At 41.5% G+C, this 24,050-nt stretch overlaps 1 long non-coding RNA gene across 2 annotated transcripts in view; it reads left to right on the top strand.

Annotated features, from left to right (window-relative positions):
• Positions 1 to 1,617: 1,617 nt before the first annotated feature.
• LOC148216531 (uncharacterized) overlaps positions 1,618 to 24,050 on the top strand; it is a 42,876-nt gene continuing 20,443 nt past the window's right edge. For both annotated transcript variants that reach the window (XR_015795230.1, XR_015795231.1), the window contains exon 1: positions 1,618 to 1,780. This is a non-coding gene — a long non-coding RNA (uncharacterized LOC148216531). The remainder of the gene's footprint in view (positions 1,781 to 24,050) is intronic.

Below are 24,050 nucleotides of genomic sequence, written 5' to 3'. Positions count from 1 at the left end.
CCCCTCACCAGCAATCATCACCCAGATCAGCAAAGGTCACCACCAGGCACACAATCAAGCAGTAAACAGATGCTAATCAAGGAACTACCAGAGGAGCAAAACAGAACCCCCACCCCCACCAGCACTGGCAAGCCAGGCCACAGTATATAAATAGAGGGCAAACCCCACCCCATTTTAGCACTGAAGATGTTAGCTCAGAGAACCCCAAGGACTCCACAGGACAGGGCTTAGTATTTCATGGGATAAAGAGATAGTATGGTTCACTTTAAAAAGTACTCAGGTGGACGGTACCCTGATATAAACATATCGTAATTGGAATATTTTCTGCTGCTGTTTCAATTTAAGGACTAAAAATTTAATTAAAATAATTTTAGCTACAATCTACTCCATTAATATGAACTTCTACCTGCCTCTGCTGGATTGGCACTGTGCAAAACAAGCACCACAAATCTCTCTGGGTTAGTCAGAAGTAAAGTTTTATTGGAAGCGTTTGCAAAGGCTGGCAGGCTTCATTGCAAATAAGAAGCCACCCCCACATACACACTCCGGCCTAATTATACACATTCCTGATCGCAAGTCCCTCCCCTTTTCCCCATTGGCTAAGGTACTCAGGGTGTACACTCTTTCCGGCCGCTCTATGATTTCTTCCTGGTCCCTCCCACCTCATCCATTGCAAGTCTATGGTAATTTGCTCAAGGTTTCAGCTAATGGCATTATACTGATAAAGACTGCCCCAGGTTAAATTAGTTTTTATTTACATTGTCCCACACAAGGAGACAACTTCCTCTCCATCTGCCACTATTTGATAACCATGACACTTAACACTGCTTCCTTATCTCTCACACAGCTGCACTCTTAGCATGCTCAAGCTACTATTTCTTTGTCAATAATAACATCTTTTATCCATCTCTCACAGCACCTACTGTGAATTCGTTGTAGCTAAAAACTGTCAAATTATACATGATACGATATATTAATATTCTTTATATAATATGATCTGCAAACTGATAATAGCGGTTAGCGAACATACAATATGTTTCTATCCATTTCAGAGAATGCCCTGCCCCATCCTCATTGTCAGCTGGAATTTGCATATATTGAATAGCATCTCACAGCTGGTTTGAATCTTGATTTTTGAATCCATTTCAACTGGGCAGATCTTCATGCTTTGCTTTATGAATTTGTTAAATGCACAATAAATTCAACAAAAGCCCCCCCCCCGCAAAAATCTATGTATCTATTTATATGCTTTCAATTTAGAAATGTGCAAAAGTCAAAATAAGAGGTTTGAATACATCATAATTAAATTCATTGTATTCTATTTTATGAACATTTTTCTAAAAAACAGTTTTACATTGGCTACAATGTTTAAAAGTTTTTGAACACCTGTCAGAAGATCTGCTTCCCGCCTTTTCCCTTTCATCTCAAAGCAGTGGGGTCTCTCTCATCCTGACAGTCTGCAGCTTCTGAACACCTGTCATCTGCGGAGGCTCCTCTTGTAGAGACACAATCTTGGTTTCGGGAAGAGCATTTGGGGTGACCATCCTGACAGCTGCAGCCCATGACAAATATGAAAGCTTTGTATAATGTTGATTTCCCTCTTTGCTGGCAGGCGAAGCTTGCTGGGTGCCTTTTCAGATGGGTCTCTGGAAACTAGCATCAAGACTGCGCAGAGGTTTTTAGAAAATACCTGAAGTCTTGTTTCTCATTTGAAAGGTCCTGGGGATCCCAAGTGAAGAAATGTGGCCAGGAGTTTCCAAACTTTGCCACTATAAGCCAGGTATGATCTCACTGCTTGCTTAAGAGGGTGATGTGAGATGGCTTTTTGCGTGCAGAACATCGATTCATGTTGTATCCTGGTTTTAAGAGCATTTGAATTAAGACTTTTTTTCTCATCCTGGTCAAATCTGCCACCTTTGGGCTATTCTGGCCGGCCTCTTCCTGTATTTCTTATGGTGGCCATTGGTGATAAAAGCATGCATTGCCGTTCCCTGAGCCAGCTGATCAGCTAAGGTGTATGGATCTGATCAGCTGGCAGCACAAAGCAACTGTGATTTACTTGGAGGAAAAAGCATTGTGGCGTTCCCCTTCTTGCCAGCAACACACCTTCAGCCCTTTGTCTGAGACAGGTGTGTGTTGCTGCTGCTGCTGCTGCTGCTGCTGCGAAAGATCTCTGTGCCTTTGACCAGTCTCTCCACTCCCCTGCGCAGTGATCCTGCTTACAATTGCTGTCTTCCTCCATGAGGAACGCAATACTCTGCCAACAGGTTGCTGGGGCTGTGGGGGAGCAGAGACTTCCCCATTTCCTTCCTGCAATTCTGCTCAGAATCAGAGGGGAGAAGGGGAGCAGAGGGGTATCGGTCTTTGTTTCCATCCATCATGGGTGAGAACTTTGTGTCCCCAACTTCAAAGGACCAGTTGTCTCTTAGTGGGATGTGGGCAATGTTTTTTGAAAAGGACCCTCCTTTTCCCTTTCTCTTCTTTTTGTTTAATGTTTTCTCACGAGATGTCTTTCAGAACAGCACACCCAAGCGTCATGGGTACGCGGACGCAATGATCAACCCCAACGCAGGGGGAAATGAAAGAAAAGTGAAATATTAAAACCCTGAGACATGAATTCCCTCCTCTGCATCCTGCTCGTACTGGGAAAAGGGGCACGGTCTGCTTGAAAGCCAGGAGGGTCAGTGGGGGAATGCTTTCAGCCCAAGGTTTTCAGGTCTAGCAGAGCATAGTAACATCCCTTCAAAGAGGAGGGTGTTGCTCAGACAAGCTCCAGAGGCCCTGGTTTGGCTCCCCCGCTTGAAAACTAAACATCCCTCATTTTCACATGCCGGCCATGATGGCCAAACAGTAATTCAGGCTGGTTTTGTAAAGGTGGGGAAACTTTCACACCATTAGCCAGGATTCATTAATCACCCTGGTGTGAAATGGGAATGTGCCGGCTTCCTCTGCAGACTAGAGTTTGTGAGCCATCCTGCTTGTCCTGATGTAGCAACTGATAATCATCCAGGTTTCTGCAGCCCATACCTGATAGACCTGGAATACTCCAAAATTTGATCTCTTTGTTAATTTCTGCATTATTCTACCTATTAATATTGACCCATGTGTATTGCTTGTTTCAAATCCTTCTCAGGAGGTATGGATAGGTGTAGGTTCATCTACCAATTTAATTACAGATTTATTAAGATATTGTCCTGCAGCTATACTTACTGTTGTTCTTGTGATTGTCCTAATTATCATTATTTTATATAAGCTTCCTGACATTTTTGGCCATGAAAACATCTGGAATTTCTAGACACCATAATGGCTGTGAGGGAGAACTTGTACATTCACAAAATGCCTGCCATGGGAACAAAACAAAAAAACTCAGATGGGAATTGGAGCCCCAGGGAAGTGTCTGCGGGCACAGTGATTTACCTAGATTTCTGTCAGGGTGTTTACTTCTGCATTAGGTCTTCCACTTTTGATAAATCCTTTCTATCTTAATTCTCTTCAAATATCTGGATAAGTATGTTACAAAAAGCAGGGCTTTTCAGCTGTTCACATTTTATTATCTGGATTTCATCTGGTCAGCTTCTGCTGTTCAGAAATTAGCTAGGGGGTAATCTGCATTTCTTGCTTGTGCCAATACAAGGATAGGCCAGATATCTGAAGCTGGTTTCATTTTCAGCCAGTTTACCCACAGGAAGCAAGCAACTGAAGGCTGCAATGTAGAAAAGTCTTAAGTCTGTGACTATGTCTGGACTCATTGTCTAAAAATGCAGTAAAATGTTTTATGTGCATCTCTGGGGGAATTTCTGTAATCATCTCACTGCTGCTAGCACATAACAAGAAACAAGGAATAATAACTGATAGAAGGTAAGATTGGGCAAATTGCATGGAGATCAAGAATATGGTGTTCATGAGTGTTGGTATTGTGTGTATGTATGTCAAATGACAACATGCATTGCAGTACACACTTTGCCCCTTTTGAACTTGTGTGCAATGTAATGATGCAAGTGCAAAAATGTGGAGCTTGTGCTGTGATACCACAATGCATATTTCATCACTTCAGCGTTAACATGCTTAAGAATGGAAACCTATGATGACACTCAATGCCTGTCTCCAACTGTTTTATAATTCAACATAATTAATATTAATCTATGTCCATTGGTGAAAGATGAAATGAAATGACTACAATTTGACATATTAGACATCAGCAAATTGAAATGGACTGGGATTGGACACTTTCAGTCAGGAGATCACAATGCTTATTACTCAGGTCAAGAAAAACAAAGCAAGAATGACATTTTTATAGTTAGGAAGGGTAAAGCAAGAACAGTATTTGGCTACAATGCAAACAATGACTGAATAATATCAGTTAGACTTCATGGACAACCCTTTAATATGACGATTATGCTCCAACCACTGATGTAGAATAGAAGAGGAAGTTGATGAGTTTTACAATCAAGTTCAATTTAAAATTGACAGAACATGCAAGCAAGATGTCCTGCTTGTGATTGTGACTGGAATGCCAAAGTTGGAAATATTAAGGTAGAAAATGTAGTTGGATTATATAGCTTTGGAAATTGAAATGAAGCAAGAGAATGACTTATCTATTTCCACCACTCCAATTATTTCTTCATTGCTAACACTGTCTTCAAACAACCAAAATTATGCCTCTATAGATGGACATCACCAGATGGAATATATAGGAATTAAATTGACTATATTATTGCTAAAAGGAACATCAGTTATAGCATCAAAGACATGATGAGGTGCTGACTGGAACAGGTCATAAACTGCTCATGTGCAAGTTTCAAGTTAAGCTAAAGACGAAGAAAGCCAACCAGATTCCACAATACAATCTCGAACATATACCCACCATTTTCAAGGAGAACATCAAGAAACACTTGAAGTGCTCAACTTCATTGGTAGAGCACCAGAGGAACTGTGGAATGAACCTCGTTAAGAAGTCATTAAGGGTGAATGTGAAAAAAGACTGCTAAGGATAAAGAAACAGAAGAAAGCAAGCTGGATGTCAGAAGAAACAGTGGAAATTGCCAAGAAGAGAAGAGAAGCCAAAGCCAAGAAAGTCAAAAATCTCAGGAAGGAAGTTTTGTTTCTAGACGGCAGACTAAGAGGAAACAGTGGCCTGGTTGGGAGAAGCTTCTTCTGGTCTCCCCAAATGCCTCCTAGAAATAGAACATTATTTCCTAGGAGAGTTCTGTGCAGAGAAATCTTGGCCACCAGATGGCACCGTTCTGACACACTAGGGGTGATAAAAGAGCCTTGGTTTTTATCCCCAAACTCTCCCTTAGCCCAAACAAAATCAGCTGCTTTTTATTTTGTGTCCCTATTTTTTGATAAAATTTTCCCTTCCTCTCGACACTAAACCTCTTTTTAAAGAATCCCTTGTTGTTTCACGTTTTACCAGCAGATGGAAGCAAGAAACAATAAGTAAGATTTTATATTATATACTCAATAAACTTAGTAAAGTTTTTGAATGGGATGCATTTTGGGTTTTTTCCCCTTCCAATGTTAATGCTTCACGTTAAGTAGAGTCTCTGGACTTTTCTTCATGCTCCCTCTAACCCTAGCATGAACATGCTCCACTAACTGCTTCCTTCTGCTATGCCCTCGTGGCATTGCCTCATCTCATCCTCAGCCTACACCTGAAGAAGTTAAAGTTGTCTTTGGCTGTTCCAGTTCTAAAGGAGTGCTTTCCCTACCCATTCCCCCTACCCCCACCCATGGACCCAACCTAGCATGCTTCTTCAAGGTTGTGGTGGCTGATACAGTCAGGGGCTGGGATCTCCCAGATCCTTTTAGTCACTGTAAGGCTAGTACAGGTATGTCCTCTCCCCTCCATTGACTGGTCACTGCTCTCTGTGATCATTCGAACCTTGGGCTGCTCAATTGCGCAGAGGCAGCTGCCCGGTTGCCTTCCTTGATACTTGAGGATTACGGCCATACTGGACTGCAGGCCCTGATACTGATTATGCAAGGGGTAAGCAAGCTTTGGGGTTGGGGTTAATCAGTGTACCTGGAATTTTATGGCTGTCAGGGATGCTCTCACAAAATGACAAGCATCTGTAGCTTCTATGATGGGTAGAACCAATAGCAAAACACCCACCTACGAGGGATGTTCTCTACCACCCCAAATTATCTTCGCTTGCTGGCAAAGTGGGCACATTTCTAAACAAAAGCCTGAACTGTAACTGCCTATCAATTTTATTTCTGAAGACTGTCTATAGGAGCCCAAATATGTCCTTCTTATTCTTATAAATAAAGATGGTGCTAGAGGCTAACCCTTTGCTTGGCAACCTGCCAGCCTCTTCTACAATTATTATAATTGTTTTTAATTAAACTAGTCTAACAAAAAGAAATAGAGATGGGCCAAGGAGTCTGGCAAGGTACCAGTGGAAATATCCATGAGTATACTGGTACCTACAGACACCATATTGTCAACCACATGTGATTAACCTCTCAGACGCAGTGCTAATGTAATTAATAAAGTTAGGTACAGTTTTTTTCCTTTACCAATTTATTTTTCGAACAGAACAGGACAGCTCCATTAGCTTGTTAGAATCCAAATCAAAAGCATTTTAATAGATGGAAAACACTTTATATTTAAAAATGCGATGAAATGTTTAAGCTTCTCTTGTCCTACCTCTTTCTTTTATAGTTTGTTGCTTATAAAGGACAAGAACCGAACCAGATCACATGTAATAATGGCAGGATCTGTATCCTACAGACTTCTGCCTGTAGGTCTGCCCTGCTGTGCCCTCTCCCTCTGTCCCTCCCTCCCACGCGCACACAGAAATGCACACACACACTGACTCCAGACTCCACCTTATTTCAGTTATTATTTACAAATGCCAGAGGTGTAATGTGCTTTTCACACAAAGAATTTTAAATGTACACAATTAATTCAGCTCATCCACCCAGTCTGGGCGCTCCTTTCTCTAGCCTTATCTCAAATCAGCAGCCAGAGTGTCTTGCATTCTGGTGGTTGGGAAAGAGTGACTCCAGTCACTGGAGAGATCTCCCAGGGAAACTTGCAGTCATTAGAATCAAAACAGCAGCTGGAGAACTGCCATATCTTTTTCTCATGGACGGGGCATATGTGTTTCTACATATGCTGTGTAGATCAGCATATATCAGCATCCAGCCAACCTCATCTGGGCTCAGAAGCAGAGGCGGTCTGGATGGAAGCCTCTATGGGAGGTTAGTCTGGAAAGTAGGAAAATACTTCCCAGAAGAAGACAATGGCAGACCAGTCCCATGCTGTTGCCAAGAAGACAACATGGAAGTCGCCGTGAAATCACTGGGAGACGAGACTTTTCATCCCATATGTTTGCATTATCCATACTTACATTCAATATTTGGTTTGAACTAAAATTACAATAATTATGAATATAATTTCCAGTGAAAAATTAGAGTGCAGGTGCATCCACAGGGGGTGCGGCGGTGGGGAAATGACAAAACTAGTGATGCAAGCTCTGCCCCTTTTGTACATGCGCATGGACATAAGAGGTGGAGGGGCTTGCCATGCAACAGGGTGATGCTGCTCTATCATTTGAACAAATCATTGGATTCTGTGGACTTCTTTGACAGAGTGGGAAGAATATTGGGCTTCAAGGCCAGTTGTATCATTGAGTAGGTAATTACCTAAGGTGGAGGGGTGCACTCTGTGTGTGTGCCTGTGTTTGTGGGAAATGTGAAGTATTGGAAGACAGACCAAGCTGTGTTCCTAAGATGCAGCCCATAAGCTGCCCTCCAACCATCTCCAAAGTTGAAACATTCAGGTGTAAATCTAATTCACTTCCCCCATAGAGTGATGTCATCTGGTCTCTCTCAAGCATCAGAATAATGGAATCAGTAGGTTTATAGAGACAACACTAAAAGAAGGATGAAGAAGAGGATCTAGATATTGGCAAGAAGGAAAGAACAAAGACTGAGAAACGGAGTCATTTAAGTCCCTCCATTCAGACCAAAGGTAGAAGTTGTACATCTTTCATCAGCTCTTGAAGACATCCTAAAGGGACAGATTGCCTCATGTGATGAGAGATCCTAGCACAGTGGATGGTGGTGCTTGTAATGTATGTGTGTGTGGAATCAGCTAGTCTTCATGGCTCCTAGTAGGTCTTCCTGTCTGACCTGCACTATTTTATAAGCTGCAATCTTTGTTTTTCTAGTAACTCACACAGACATATGCATACATGCATGACATGCATGCACGCACACACACACACACACCCCAAAGGCACAAAGACTGCATAATTTATTTCAGATACAGAATTTGGGGGTTTGGGGTGGTTTATTGTGCAACTGACCTGCTTCATTCATGACGTTCTAACCATCTATCACCCTCTTGCTCTTCTGATTTCTTCCTTTTTTTTCTTTCCACAAAAAAAACAAAACCATTAGGGATAAAAATATCCACATAATACCTTTTGACTGGTAGTGCTAGAAGCCATGTATCTGGAAACAGCCCTCACTGCTGAATTTTGATCGCTGCTGTTGTGCTGCAAATGGCTAAAAAGCTTTGCAAAATCACCTTGGAGTCACTAGTTTTAAAGCTTACAGAGGTCTTACAGGTGTCTTTGAAAAGCAGTGTCTGATCCAGTAGAAGGAATGGACATTCCAAGTATGTGGCTTAGGGTGATTTCTTGGTTTATCTTTGATCAGGTGATTGCAGATGGATTTTCTGGCTGATTCTTTGCTGTTCAGCTTTGGCGGCTCTAAATGATCTGTGCCAGGTAAACTGCTTATAAGACCATTATCAAACACTCTTAAAACTTTGTTTGCTTTTAGGCACACACTTTTTCAAGACTAGGTTTCTTTCTCCTTAGTCTAAATAAGACAACTCCAGACTGGTGGTAGCTGTAGAAAAAATATTAGCAGTTTTTAAATGGATTAAAACAAAAATTTAAGTAGCAGATTCCAAGAAAGGCATTTTACACTTACAAGTTTATCATTACCTTTGGGACAATGCTTATCAACAGTTTGAACAACTACAGATTAATCATTTCACAACTGATCAATACCAGGCAAGATGTCCCTCAGCTGGTTGGGTTTTATGCTATAGAGTAATTGTTCAGCATGTTTGCTAGCTTGTTCTAGCTTACTAAACGTACATTTCATAGTAGAAGTTCTGAGCAGACGCACTAAAAATAAATAATATCCCCTATGTCATGATTTAGATGTGACTGGATTTAAGGTGTACGGACTCGTCATTATCATTGCAAGCCTTTGACACTGCCAATTCCTGATGGATAAATAAGCAGAAATTGTGGTGCTGACCAAGGAAACTGGTCTCCCTCTGTTTTTTCAAGCTTTGTTGCTTGGCCCTTGTTACCAACCATAATATGGACTTCCTGCTTAGCCATTCAAGCCCAAAGCCATTTGTCATACTCTCCCATATAAAATCATAGGGGTGGATGGCCATTTACTCCATCAAATTGGACACCTTTCTCATGGGAGGACTCCACACTTAAAAGAATCATGATGGGTGGCTATTCATCCATATCCAGTAAAGGGAAGCAGGCTGCCAGCCTCGATCTCTGGTTCCACTATTGAATGTTCTTATCATTGGGCATTTTTTCCCACTTAGCATTTAGACTGTTTCTCTGGTGCCTCCCCTGGAAAGAGTTCTCAAGTATGTAATATAATTATCATTTTAAGATTTGATAGTTTCTTAAACTGTAGCAAAAGGTCTCCAAGGAAGGGACCTGGTACCTTCTGCTCTTCTAGCAGAAATGTATTTTGGTGTTTCCTGCTCGAGATATTCCACAGGTACTGATACCTAAAGTATTTCACTCAGACCTAGCCTGAGAGATTTGTCTTTCTAGATTTTGTTGCAAGCTGATACTCTTGTGAGAGAATTTGAATTCTCTTTATCTCTATCTAACCTCTTCATTAGCTGGCAATTTCAACAGGAACTTGGAAAATCCAGGCTGTCCTGCAATGTAGTGGGCTAATATTCTGATATTCCACTAATGATTTCTAAGGATGTGGTCCAAAATCTGTAACCACCAAGACAACATCAACTCAGTCATCTCAGGGGGTGTGTATCCCATTAATCACTTTCCTGATGAAGACCTGGCAAATCAGGACACAACTCAGGACTCTGTTTTGATGCATTGTCTGGGTTCCCAAATCTCTTAGGTCTTAAGATCTGTTTTTCAGGACCTCACTGAAGGGAAATTCTAATTGCCAAACAGTCACCTTGACAAAGAGATATATGTTAGAGAAGCAATGTTATGCTCCTTCTCAAAGCAATGCGACAACACCATTTGCTTCAACATTTCTTTTCAGAACAATTAGAGAAAAAAGTTGAAAGATTGCAAAACCAAATTTCTGCACAAGAGGTACTTGGTTCATCACTCTCTACCCTTTTACTATCTTAACTATACCATCTCTCTTCTTCCAATGTCCACCACAAGCATATCAGAAGAAGCAAATGAATTAATTTCAAGTTATTTATGATTAAGACACAATAACACAGGCTTCTAACTAGATTGGCTAAACAATTTTTGGGGGAAAATCTATACAAGCTTCTGTAAGTTATGCATTTCAGCCATTAAATGCTGACATTCAGGTAATTTCCAGCCATTTCTTTAACTCTTGTAGCAGTTATTATAATGAAAATAAGATTTTCCAATTATGTCTTACTTAGTCTCAGAATAATTGTAAAAATGGGAGCCTATTTGTTAGGAAAAAGGTGACAAGCTTCTATGGCTAGATCAGACACCCTTATATTTTAAAATAATCCTTAATTGTGAGAATTAGAAACATTAGAAACCATTAGACTGAGTGTGGCACCATCCACTGAAGGATGCTGGATGAAGACATCAGGTTCAAGTCCCCCTCAGCCATAGAAGTTCACTGGTGACTTTGTTCTAGAGTTACAGGGCTCTTGTTCTGGAGAAAAATAGGTGGAAGGAGCAATACAGGTGTTACCTTGAACTCCTGAATGAAAGGTGAGATACAGATCTAACAAATAAAATGAACACATATTTTAAGATAAATTGAAGCCCAGCACTTCAAACAGAGATACGATATTCTTACACAGGAAATCAGATTCTTTCTGAAGTTCAGAAGTTTTTGCTACCAGATCCCAGGTGGCGAGGGGACAGTAGGTGAAAATCTTCCTCATTTAAGCATGCTTCCAAACAAGACTTCTATTGTGCAATTGCTCTGCCTGCAACATGGAATTTTATCAAAAAGGTAAATTCAGGTGATGTTGCCTTCTACTTACAAGCTCTGCTCATCACTTCTTCAGTCTTTTTAGCTGTCCAGGTGAAAGCCCAGTCCAGGGAGTGAGGCAGGATAGACTTTATCTATTGATCCCATGCTGTTGCAACAGGGGTCTTGCCATTCCCTGCCTTGTGGTGAAAGAGGCCCTTGTGCTCTAACAGGAGAGGGCTCTTCACTCATGAGCATGATAAATTAAAGCAGTGTTTCTCAACATTGGCAGCTTGAAGACATGTGGACTTCAATTCCCAGAATTCCCCAGCCAGCATGTCAGTCGAAGTCCGCACATCTTCAAGCTGCCAAGGTTGAGAAACACCGAGTTAAAGAGACAAGGCAAGTTTGGCACTATATCAAGCAGAGAAGTACAGGAAAACATTATCTATATTCTTTTTTATTTTGTGAAAACATTACCATATTCTTTTGTATTTTGTGAGGAAGGGGAAGGGATGTGTGTTTCAGCTTAAGCCTGAGGGCAGGATAGTGCACTCAATTACTGTACAGTAAATTCAAATTAAATGACTGGGGTCAAGTACTGGTCAGAAAGGGCAGCAAATATTGGTCGTTGTTGGTTTTCCGCAAGCAACAAATTTACAAACATCAAAACAGGCCTGTTCCCATGGTTCCCCACTCCGCCTTCCCCTCCCCCCGCCACACCCCGTATCAGGCACAATCTCAAGAATATGTTAAAATGGAGGCAAAAAAGCTGTGGAACAAAGAGGCTGGTCATGTGCAAGTCACCATACATCTGTTAAGGAGGAAAGACAGCATAGCAGCTGTTCCAGGCCTCTTGACTGTGAGCGTTAGCTCTCTGTCAAACTATGGTTGGCAGTTGCAGCTCTCTGTGTATAAATGGTAGAGCAAACGCATAAAAAGGAAGCTAAGGGCCCAGTTTGAAAAGCAAAAAGGCATACGGGAACGATATGATAAACTAGGCCCTACATGTAGTTACCATTCTTCACCGTTTGTTCCCCAGGCACGCTTATCCTCCTGGCCAGCTTTGATTCTGGGAGGCTTCCCATTGCTTCCCTGCAATGGGCAGGAGGCAGGTCAGAAACAGCAGAAGAGGTTCTGGTGCACTTTCCCTCCCCAAGTCCCATTTTCTATGCAAGAGAAGCCCAAGCCCCTCTCAGAAGACATGATCTGAGTTTTTAATCCCATACATATGCCAGTGCCCACTATCTGGTTTTGTCTTCAGGGTGCACACATAGTGTGTGTGTGTGTGTGTGTGTGAGAGAGAGAGAGAGAGAGAGAGGGTATGAAGGACAGGAGAGACCGGCTTCCTACGGTGTACAAATGTACTTTCCCACTTTTAGAAAACTGAAGCAATGGAATCTACCGGTGCCTGCCTTTGCCGGCGGATGGGGAGGCTAAGGAGGAGGCGGAGGGGAGGACTCACAGCAGGGGAGAAGTTGACTTTTCTTTATACATACAGGTTTTTTTCCATGCAGAGTTTAAATTATGCCTGATAAAAGGAGTTTCGTGGCTGTTTCAGTTCTTCCCAAACCTCCTGGCTTCCTCCCAATTAAATGAGGTTTGTCAAAGCCACAGGGCTCTGCTGCTGCCTGAGAGGCAGACAAGCATTTCCTGCAGTGACATCTGAAATCCCCGAAGGAGGAGATGAAAGTGCTCCTGCCAAAGGAGAGGAAAAGAAGGAGCAAAAGAGGGTGGGAAAAAAGAGGTAGAGAGACAGAAAGGCAGAAGGGGAAAGGTGGGGAAGGGTTGGAGGGAACAGACTGGCCCACAACACACTGCTCTCCTGGACAAGATTGATTGCTTCCATATGAGGAAAGTATTCCCAGTCCTGCCCATGTTGGTATGTTAGCAGGCCTTTCCAATGGCCGATATTTCACTTCTATTGCAGCCAGTGGGGCCTCCTTGGACAGGAAGCTAGATGACCTTATCATGGCAACCAACGTGTTGAGGAGTAAATCAAAATCACTGAGACAGAAATGGGGCTCTACGTCCCAATTCAGTGAGCTTATATTCATGGGTGATTCACTAGGGTTGCAACAGCAATAACAGCAAGAGCAGCAGCAGCAGCAGCAGCAATAAAAACGTTTCTAGATTATTTCCATCCATGTTTTTACAGTCATGGAAGTCATTGGAGTTCCAGAGTGCCTGGAGCAAATTTAATCATATCAGTTTTGAACTGCTGAGAAGAAAAAAAAAATGCACTCTCTGTTTCTAACAGGGTACTGGCAATAAAACTCTGTATATTAAAAAAACAATTTTGAAGGGGGAGAGGGTGACAGAATTATCCTATTATCTTCATCTAAAGAGGATCATCAGGTTGTAAAGAGAGTGTGAGAAAAATGTAAAAAGCATGTCTACATAGCTTTCTCCGCATTCATCTTGTGAAATAATTAAAAGCATCGGTTATACTTTCTTGGGAATTGCCAATGTGTTTATAACCAAGGAGGCGTGCAAATATTCCATGATATAGGTAACATACGTGATGCTATTTTCTTTCAGGGTAAGCACACCCTGGTTCTGCCTCCTGCTTTGAGGTAGCAGCTTTGTAGTTCCTATTGCCACTACTGATCTTCCAGGAAGCATCTCACCTGATGTCCAGCCCTTCATGTAAAAGAGAAAGGGCTCTCACACCCTGCATTGACTTTCTGGCAATTAAAAAGACAAAATGCAAAAGTTGAAATCAATTCTATACTGCTGTTCCCTGGCTATGTGGTGTAGAGGTGTGGTGACTAGAGGATTCAGCCTCTCTTCACCACTTCTTGCAAATTTTTTAAAAAAATGTCACAGAAGATAAAAACAAAATCAAACTTTAGTTTAAAAAATAAAACTAAAAATAAGTTATAGGAATATGGTCATTTTAATGTGGAAGAAGATAACTGTGCACAGAGCACAGTGAGGATAATTCCACACTGCAGCGTAAGTTGCTTGTCTCCCATGCTGCTCCTGGCCGTTTCTTAAGCAGTCTCAGAAATTCCAGTCTTGGTCTGTGGGTTGGCAATGGGACTGGGCTGGTACTTCATCCAGATTATGGCTACTACAGAATATGATTGGTCATTCCTCCACTTCCTGTCCTTCTTATTTATTCAGGGAAGACAAACCTCACTGGACAGATCTATCAGTGCCTGCCTTTTCTTTTTAGGGATTGTTCCCTCCTCACTTGCCCCTGTTTGCATATATTTTTTAAATAATATTTTTTATTGAAGTTTACAAATACAAAGATAAAAAACGAATACAAACTAAGAAGAATATAAAAAAGAAAAAAGAAAAAATACAAAGTGCAGGAAAAAAAGAAAATAAATAAAAATAAATAAAAAAGATATATAAAGAAATGACTTCAGTAACTTATCACTGTTTCTGATATTTCAGCAAAAGGTATTTTCTTCCCATATCTCATCTCTTATCAATAAACACATTATAAAGCCTCATCATTTTGTCCTAATCAGCAAAAGTCCATAAAGAGTTACCAGAAATAATAACATACATATTTTAACTTCCAGCAAATAATTCACTTTTATATTTCTTTCCTTTCTTTTTAACACAGTAACTTATCATTTTCTCTAAAAATACAGCAAAAAAATCTCTTCTTCCCATATCTTTTCTCTTACCTATAAACAAATCTTTAAAGCCTTGCCATTCAGTCCTAGTCAAAAAAAAAAACACCATTGAGTTACCAGAAAAAACAACATATATATTTTAACCTTGATCAAATAAACCCACTTTGTATTCCTTCCATTTATTTTTAAGAATCTTAATCTTTAATCCCTTCAAATAGTGTTCCACAACTTGATTTCTTATCATTTTACCTTTGTCTCCTCTCAGAAACTCCTTCACATCTCTTTTGTAAATCCAAGATAAGAAAGCTATCCAAGTCACTCTTCTGATTTATTTGTATGTCCCCTTTAATTATTAAGACATCAGAGATTTTCATTTGTAAATCCAGTGTAACATCGTTTTCCATACCATTCTTGTAGCCTGACATTTTAACATCCATTTTCAGATCCACAATCAAATCAGCCTCAGTTTCTGTTTTATCCAGTAAAACCTGTTCCTCTTCTATAACTTCTTTTGAATAAATTTTTATAATACCAAACATTCTTAAGAGTAATTTCTGATTGCATTGTTCCCAAATATCCTTGAATTCTTCCAGTCGAATAATATTGCTCCATTCTGTATTAATGGGTCTCTTCTCCTTTAATTATAATCTTTAGTTCTCTCTGGTTCCCTCTAGTCAACCTTCAAAGGTTCTTACCATTTTTTCCCCCAATCAACAACACTTTCCCATGGGAAGATTTCTTACAGTTAGTTTCAAAATCTTCATATATACTATATTTTTTGTAACATTTTAAACAACCCACAGGAAGTATCCTTATAATTAATTTCAAAAACTTATTTCAAGTCCATCTGGCCCCTTAATCCATTTATAACTTTCCAAAATCAATGTTCTAGTCAGCCTTTTGCTGTTTATTCAATTTTTTTTAAAAAAAATTAAAGTCCTTAAACTTGCATGAAACTTCTTTCATCAAGGATAGAAGGAAACTCACCTGATGTAATGAGACTTTCACTTCTGAAGGTTCTTAACATTCCAAAAAGCCATTAACAAGCAATTTCCTAAAGTGGTTAAGAAAGGGAGTATGCAAACCCAGTGTCCTTTTGAAGGTGCTGAATCACGGCTTAGGTGAGATGACTTTTCCCTGGCTCCCAGAGCTCTGAAACCCCACTGGAGAACACTGTCTTACAATCTCCTCATGGGGAACCTCTGTATGGAGCACTTATGGGAGATCCTGGTCCTCTCCTTGCTCCAGAGAGGAATTCCGAGGAGCTGATCCATTCACCAGCTCCTCTTTCTGCTGAGGTTGTTGGCTCTGCACAGCCCACCATTGCTTCCCCAGAAGTTGCCCCTGTTTACAGAGATGAATACCTTTACACCCCCTTCCTACAATATCATCTTTGACATTAAAGCAAACCCTTTCTACTTCTTTCTTTCTTTCTTTCTTTCTTTCTTTCTTTCTTTCTTTCTTTCTTTCTTTCTTGTCTGTTAGATCTGATTTTACAATAATGAAAGCTACAGGGAAGAGGTTGTTCTTTTGATTCTATGTTTCTCTATCAGTCCATGGAAACCTTGTAGCAATGAAGAACTGGTAGTTCAGCTTCATAGAAACAAAGCAGCAACATTTCTACATTGCAGCTTAAAGATACTAAAACAATTTTAAAAAGAGAAAGGAAACTTTACAATACTGAGGGCAGCAGGTAGGAGAACAAGGGGAGTATGGTTCACTCAGCCTAGGCTGAAACCAAAAGGGTTGTCTACTGGGAGATGTAAGATGTAAGAATGAATCGTAGTTACAGCTGGTCCTCAAAGTTATGGCTGTTGCAGTGCCCTCGTGGTCACATGATCAAAATTCAAGCACTTGGCAGCCCGCCCGCATTTACAATCGTAACCCCTCTGCCTATCTCCCCCCATCTCTGCCCTTTTGGCCGCCCTGCACACCGCCGCCACCACCTACCCCTGCCACCCCCTGCTGCCTCCAGCTGACCTGCACTGTCTTCTTCCTCCTGCTGCTGCTGAGGCACTGCTGCTGGCCCTTCACAAGGCTGTGTGAAGCCTCCACGAGGCCTCCCCAATGCTGTGAGAGGTACCACAAAGGCTGCACAAGGCCTTGGGGAGGCCTCATGTGGCATCGTGGTGGTCTCATGAAGGGCCAGCAGCTGCTTCAGCCAGGCGCTCCTCATCAGCAGCAGGAGGAAGAAGACAGTGAAGGTCAGCGGGGGCTGGTAGGGGGTGGCAGGGGTAGGTGGCAGTGGCAGAGTGCGGCCAAAAGGACAGTGTAATGGTATGTGGGAATAACCTTGGGAGATGGTTATTCCCACATACTGCCTAGGGAATGGTCAGATAAGAGACAGCATAGCCTGCAGCTGGATAGTGGGTGGGGCAAGAGGCTCAGAGGAGACCCTCCTTCATTTCTCGGGGTGTAAAGGAGATGGGGAGAGAATTGTACTTTCATACTTGCAAGATTGATGTCAGCCTTACCAGGTAGACCAGACAGGACACACAGCCAGATAAGCTAAATCTACCTTATTGTAAGTTTATATTAACAGAATACAGCCAATTGCATCTGCGCCTGTAACTAAATCAGAAAGAGGCACTGGAGACTCTCCATTCTGACGGGCTCAAGAAGGCTTGGGTCAGAAAAAAGTAGTCTGAACTGAAGCTGGGAAACACAGGTGGGAAGTGCGTTTGCAGTGGGCTGAGAGTGGGAGGAGGATTATGTCATCTGTTCTTGCATTCAGGAACCAGGGAGTGGCCCATATTGGGAATGAGCCAAGCAGAAAATGAGGACCTGCCCCACAATAGCAGCTTGCAAATTAGTTAAGAAAGAAAACAAAAACAAAAACCATGAAGCATGCAATATTCCAGGTAGACTTCAGGGTGGTGCTACAAATGAAGAAAGCTCTGCCAAAATCTCCAGAAAGACTATAGAGGGATTCATATTATTAGAGATCACAAGAAAATTCTAAAGAAAAGAAATCTTTTGAACATAGCTTGGAATGGAAGGCTGGATACCCAGTTCCATAATTTGTCTAGTGAGATACAGAAAATGAGCACAGTAAACCAGAAATCAAACACCTAGTGCAAATTCTTGGGTTTATGTATTACCTACTTCTATAGACATAGAAAGCTTCCTGAAGCAAATGCTCCTTGGCTTCAGTTTCCCAAACTTCTCTGGCTTTTTGGAAATTCCCAATGTTCAGCAAAGGCTCTTGCAGATGATGGAAGCTCCATCCTTTTCTCAGCCTCTCCCCACTGACATCTATCATGTTTTTAAGTGGCAAAAACTTCTCTCTATTCAGTGGATGAAGGGACAGGGCTACTCTGATTTCATTTGTGACATTTACGAGAGCAGCTTTTGCAGACTGCAGAAAGAGAGTATGAAATAATTATCCAAAGAAATGAAGAATTATGAGAGAAGAACATGAAAATAAATGCATCTAAATCTATTTAACACCATACCTTTTCATACTTTTCTACCCTTGCAAACCATCCTACTTTCTACTGTGTCCATATGCAACTTCTTACATTCCTTTTTGTTCTTTAAACTTCTCATCTTTCTCCTTCTGAGGATCTCATGAACGCCATTCAATCATAACTGTCTTGGTCTTTCACTTCCTCTCAACCCATTCACTCTTCCTTCATATATTTGTTTTTCAGTCCAATCCTCTTTTTTCTCGGTGAGGAACACTTGCATATAACTTGTACTGGCATGGCCCCTCCCTTCTGGTCCCTGGGCATTGTTTTTCAGGGCCATTCTGCTTTGGGGAGAGATTGGTACTTTCAATCAGGCCAGGCTCTCCTTCCAAGTCTCTAAGCTAAACCCATGTTGAAAAGGAGCATGACTTTTAGCTGATATCAGTGTATAGAATCCTATTGAACACCACCTAACCAAATCAGAAAACCAGAACTAGTTTTGACAGAAGGCTAATCCTCCTGCTCCCATATCCCCATTCCACGAAAAAAGGAATAATTGGTGGGTATTTTCCTGTTGGCTGGAGACTTTTGGTGGGAGAGGAGGAAGACAAAGCAGGAGAAATCCTCTGATCCCTATCTTTTAAGTGCAGTCAACACAGTAAATAAGTGCAGAGGGATCGAAATTACTTCTCCTCCTTCTTTTCTCTCTGTAATGGTGCCAGCCAGGTTGCTTGTACTATCCATTTTACCAGTAGAGGCGAATATGTGTAGCTCAGGGTTGAACTGTGGAGTCCTTGGATTCTCTGAGCTTGGCTCTTTTCTTGCAAACGTTTCATTACCCGCCTAGTTAACATCTTCAGTGAAGATGTTACCTAGCCAGGTAATGAAACGTTTGCAAGAAAAGAGCCAAGCTCAGAGAACCCCAAGGACTCCACTATCCATTTTCTCCAAAAGGGTGAACAATCTATGAGGTGATATTGATCAGAAAGACAGGTTGTTTAGAACCCCCTTTCCTCTAGGTCCATCTTCTTTCAAAGGCAGTCCTGGAGTAGCAGCTGTATTTTGTAAGCCCCCAAAGCACTTCCTGAAAACAGTAACTGAATGGCCTAGGTTGTGGAGTTGCACCTCAAGATGTGTCCTGACTGGCCACAAATTAGTTTTAGCCATGCTACTACTCCTAGGATCTATCATCTATTTATCTATCTGTCTGTCTGTCTGTCCATCCGTCCATCCATCTTCTATCAATAATCATCATTATCTATCATCTATCAATCAATCAATAATCTATCAATTATCCATCCATCCATCAATCAATCAATAATCTATCATCTACTATCTACTCTCTCTCTCTCTCTCAATTATCTTCTATCAATAAAAAAATCTATCATCATCTTTCTATCAATTATCATCTATCAATCAAAATTCTATCAATTATCTATCTATATCCTATCTATCATCTATCATCTGTCTATCATCTCTCTCTCTCTCTCTTTTGCCCTCTGAATCAGATGAGAGGAGTGAAATGGAGATGCATAAAGGTTTCCTGAGGAGCAAAAGTTTAAAAGGTGAAAACAGAGATGGAGACAAGCAAATGCCCACAGAATGAGGAATTCAATTAGCCCGCAGACAACTATCTCATTATCTTGTCCCCCAAACGGTCTAAACTGATGCGGATATCCACATTTAAAACCCACTATCTCTGCCGACTGCCTGGATGACAGCATTTCCCTTCTCATTTTCTTTAAACATCCATTTTCACATTTATTTATTCCAAGGGCAAAGCAACTGCAATAATTAGACTGTCAGATTCGGGAACTTAATGAGGAGTCAGTGGAGTGGAAACGTTTGCATTTGTGAAGGAGAGAAGCTTGGTGCTTTCAGCCTTCAGCCTGTCTTTTGTCTCTCTCTCTCTCTCTCTCTCTCTCTCTCTCTCTCTCTCTCTCTCTCTCCCAGCCCCCCCCCCCCTCCACTGAGTGGGAAGAAGAAAGCTTGGCAGCACATAGAAAGATTTGAATCCTTTTGATTAGAGGACTGCAGCCCCACTACTGCTATGCCAGTTTTGTTTTGTCTTTCCTTTCCTTTCCTTTCCTTTCCTTTCCTTTCCTTTCCTTTCCTTTCCTTTCCTTTCCTTTCCTTTCCTTTCCTTTCCTTTCCTCCTCTTTCCCTTCCCCTTCCCCTTCCCCTTCCCCTCCCTTTCCTAGAACTCCTGGTTTTTAAACAGAGAATTTTCAGATAGGAATTCTATCAGGACTACAGACAAAGGCTAGGTTAGACTCTCCAAATATTGATCCTCTACGTATGGGAAAGGGAAATGGGAAATGCTTTTCAACTATTTCATGTCATGATATCTGAAAAATAATTGTACCTTTTAATTATATAATGGTGGATTGTAGTATATGAATGTTGTTGTTGTTGTTGTTATTATTAGTAGTAGTAGTAGTAGTATTTAGATCTAGAGGCTGCCTGACCCCAGAATAACTCTGGGCAACTTATTATCAAAAAACAAAAAACAGTAAAGAGAAAATCCTGTATCTGGACAACCACACTCCATACACCAAAAAACGTTTATTCAAGTTATATCCTGCCTTTTCCCCAGGAGGTAAAAGCAATGTACACAGCAGTCTCTCCTGCAATTTTTTTTCTACAGTAGGGAAGGATGGCATGAAAGAGAGTGGCTGAACCAAACCTTCCTAGTGAACTTCCATGGCTGAAGGTTGATCTGTACTTGGGTCTTCCTGATCCTAGATATCACACCATACTGTTTGTCTTTAAGGTGCACCAAGATTTTTTGTTGCTTTAAAAATGAATGTAAATTTCTTAATGCCTAAAAGACAGAATGGAACCTAATTTCCTTCATGTTTTAAAAGCTGGGGGTTGGGGCCAGCCGTTTAGTTTGTCCCTGAATACTAGGGGTAACCTGACACCAGCGAAACTTACCACCAGCAGTCTGTAATCTCCAGTTTGAAATCACTTTGTAGCAAAACTCATGCTGAAATTTGAGTTTTGCTACAAAGTGATTTCAAACTAGAGGTTTTTATTTTTAAAAAAACACATTCTTTTTCTTCCCCGTCTTCATCTTTTTGTAATCTCTTAGTACATTAAGAGTTCTGGAGAATTTGAAACATTGCACACGTTTTGTGCAATTCTGATTGGTTTTGAGAAAAAAATTACCCTATTATGGATTTTAGATTTTTGTCATAGAGCAAAACGATTGTGACTGTTTTTTATGTCTTCAGAAGATCAGTGCTACTGAAATGCAAATATCCACAAACTGCACCCATTGGTTAAAACAGTTCTGTTGCATCCATTTTGGCAAGGAAACTGCCTAGACTGCTTTGTTGAATGAATTTTACTGGGGGGGGGGGGGAGTGCCATCTTTTTCAACCTCCTAGATTTCTCCATGGATTGCAGGATCCTTCAGGGGAGTTTGCCCCAGCTAAGTGTGAAAAGAAGACCCACAAAGCAGTTCTGCTCATGTCTAGATGGCCAATGCTAGAAAGCAGGGTTGGAAGACTTCTGCTTGACCCTCTGGCATTTGCAATGTGGGGTTCCACAAGTTTATGTTTTATCCACAGTGTGGATCAACATCTACATGCAACCACTGAGTTAGATCATTTGGAGTTTTAGAATTAAATGCTATCAGTATGCTCTCTCTCTCTCCTTTTTTGGTCCAGCTGAGGCAATGAAATTGCTGAACCAGCACCTGCCATGGTAATGGAAAAGAGGGCCAACCAACTGAGGGTCAATCCAGATAAGAGAAGAATGAAGTTGGACATATTTGGGATGGGGCTGCTGCCCTCTCCAAAGAATCAAACACAAACCTTATTATTAGGGGCACAATCGGCTTCTATGGCAACCTATCTGGTGTACCAGCTACAGCTTTATTTGGATAGAGATAGCCTTGCAATCTCTATCCATTCCCTAGTAAGTTCTCTCTTAGGTTACTTTGGCGACTGCAACCATTGAGTTTCCTAGGCAGCATTATGGAAGTACTTTGTTGCATCCATCTTCTGAGATTTTTTTTTCTCCTACTTTCTAGCCTAGCAAATAATAATACTTAAAAAAAAAGGGTTAGTTAGGAACCAGAAATGCAGGTTAGTTAAAATGTCATGCATCAAGACAAACTGCAGTCAGGCTCATCGATTGGCAACCATCCAGAGGAAAATGATTGGGTAGGAGCTAAAAGCAGTTTAAGGTGGAGACAAGTAGATGGAAATAGAAGCTGAGTTTAAGTGCCCTGTCAGGGCAGGTGGTTGCTCAGGAGTTGTTTTTCTTTTTAGCCCTAGAATTGTTGTTATTGTTCCATCAGAAGCACCATGAACAGAAGTTACCAGAGTGAAGTCTCAGGAAAAACAAACCCCTCATCACAGTTGGATAAGCATTTGGCTATCAGAGCCAAAGATAATGATTCAATAACATCTTCTTGTTGTTCAGTGAGTCAGTCACTTCCGATTCTTCCTGAGCTGGTGGATATCATTTTGCCAGGGTTGTCTGTCAGTAACTATTTCTTTAAGTTCTTGCAAGGTCCTGCTTGGGTCAGCTGCCTTGTCTTATACTGGCCTCTTTTTTCAATTGCCTTTGATTTTTCCAAGCAGCAAAGTTTTCTCCAGCCTAGCCATCTTCTCACTCTAGACTATAAGAAATGATGGATTCCTTTTAAAATTATGCTTCCAAGGCTCGTGAGGGAACTATGATCACTCACTATTAATCTTGCATATCTCATTACAAGGAAGCTTTGAAATTTCCCCTTCACAGTCTACATTACTGATAGGAGCCACTCACATCATTGCTTTTAAGTACGTCTTGTGACTTGCAGTGCCACTCTATGCTTACAATTTATAGATATTTATGACAATGGTGTGCTAGGACTTGGGTGGTCAACTAACAGTAAACCTCGGCATTTCCCTTTCATATCTTCTAAAAATGGCTGGACTTCATGTCAGTTAACAATGTTTAGTGGACATTTCCTTTTCATCTTTGTCAGAAAACGACAGACACGGGTTCGGTTGTCCAGTAGACAGAAGTTTTTTATTGGGCACGTTTGCAAAGGTGGGTCCCTCCCGCAGCAATGGAGGAACCCCGAAACAAGGTCTGACAGGTTTTTTTATACCCCCTATCTGTCCTCCCCCTCCTCCGAGGGCTTGGCTCACAATCTCACCTTTTTTTACCGCCCCAGAGCGCCGCTAATTAACAGCAAAACCGCAGACATTCCACTTTCCTAATCCAATCAGCGCAATACACACTGCAATACCCACTTGACCCAACAGCCGCCCCCTGCCGTTTCTCTTCACTCTGGTGCGAACGTGTCTCCTGCCTACAGTATTTCCTCCCTCCTGCCGTCCCCCCCAAGGCTGCCCCATGGTGCACAGCGCTCTCCCCTAGCAAACATGTTTCGTTTGAGGCCCTCACTTCTCCCTGCCTTCTCACAATCCCCCCTTTTTCTTTTCACGCCTCTGTTGGGCCTCAAACCTGGCTAACAGGATTGCTCCCTCGTCCCGGACCCGGGGCTTCACACACTGGGACAGGTAATTCCCACAAGCAGGGAGGCATTGCATTAAGCAACATACTAGGACCAGTAAGGCAATGAAGCCAATAGTTAGTACAGAAAGTTGTTTTAACCAAGCAAAGTTAGGTAACCAACTAGTGAGCCACGACCAATTCCATCCCTCTGGATCCTCGGATATGCGAGAGGCTAAGGTCTTCAACTTGGCTAGTTTTGCTTCAATATAATTCTCATTGTTGGTTAGGTTAAAGCAACAAAGACCTTGAAAAGATTCACAGCCTTGTCCTGCCCTTAACAGGAGATAGTCTATAGCTATCCGATTTTGAATGACCGCCCTCCTGATCTCAGTGACTTCTTCAGTGAGAGCTG

The sequence above is a fragment of the Python bivittatus genome, unplaced genomic scaffold (genome assembly GCF_059951505.1).
Source record: "Python bivittatus isolate LINGU-HERP-01145 unplaced genomic scaffold, Pbiv_v1 ctg000200_np1212, whole genome shotgun sequence".
Lineage (NCBI taxonomy): Eukaryota > Metazoa > Chordata > Lepidosauria > Squamata > Pythonidae > Python > Python bivittatus.
This window is presented reverse-complemented; position numbering and strand designations above follow the sequence as displayed.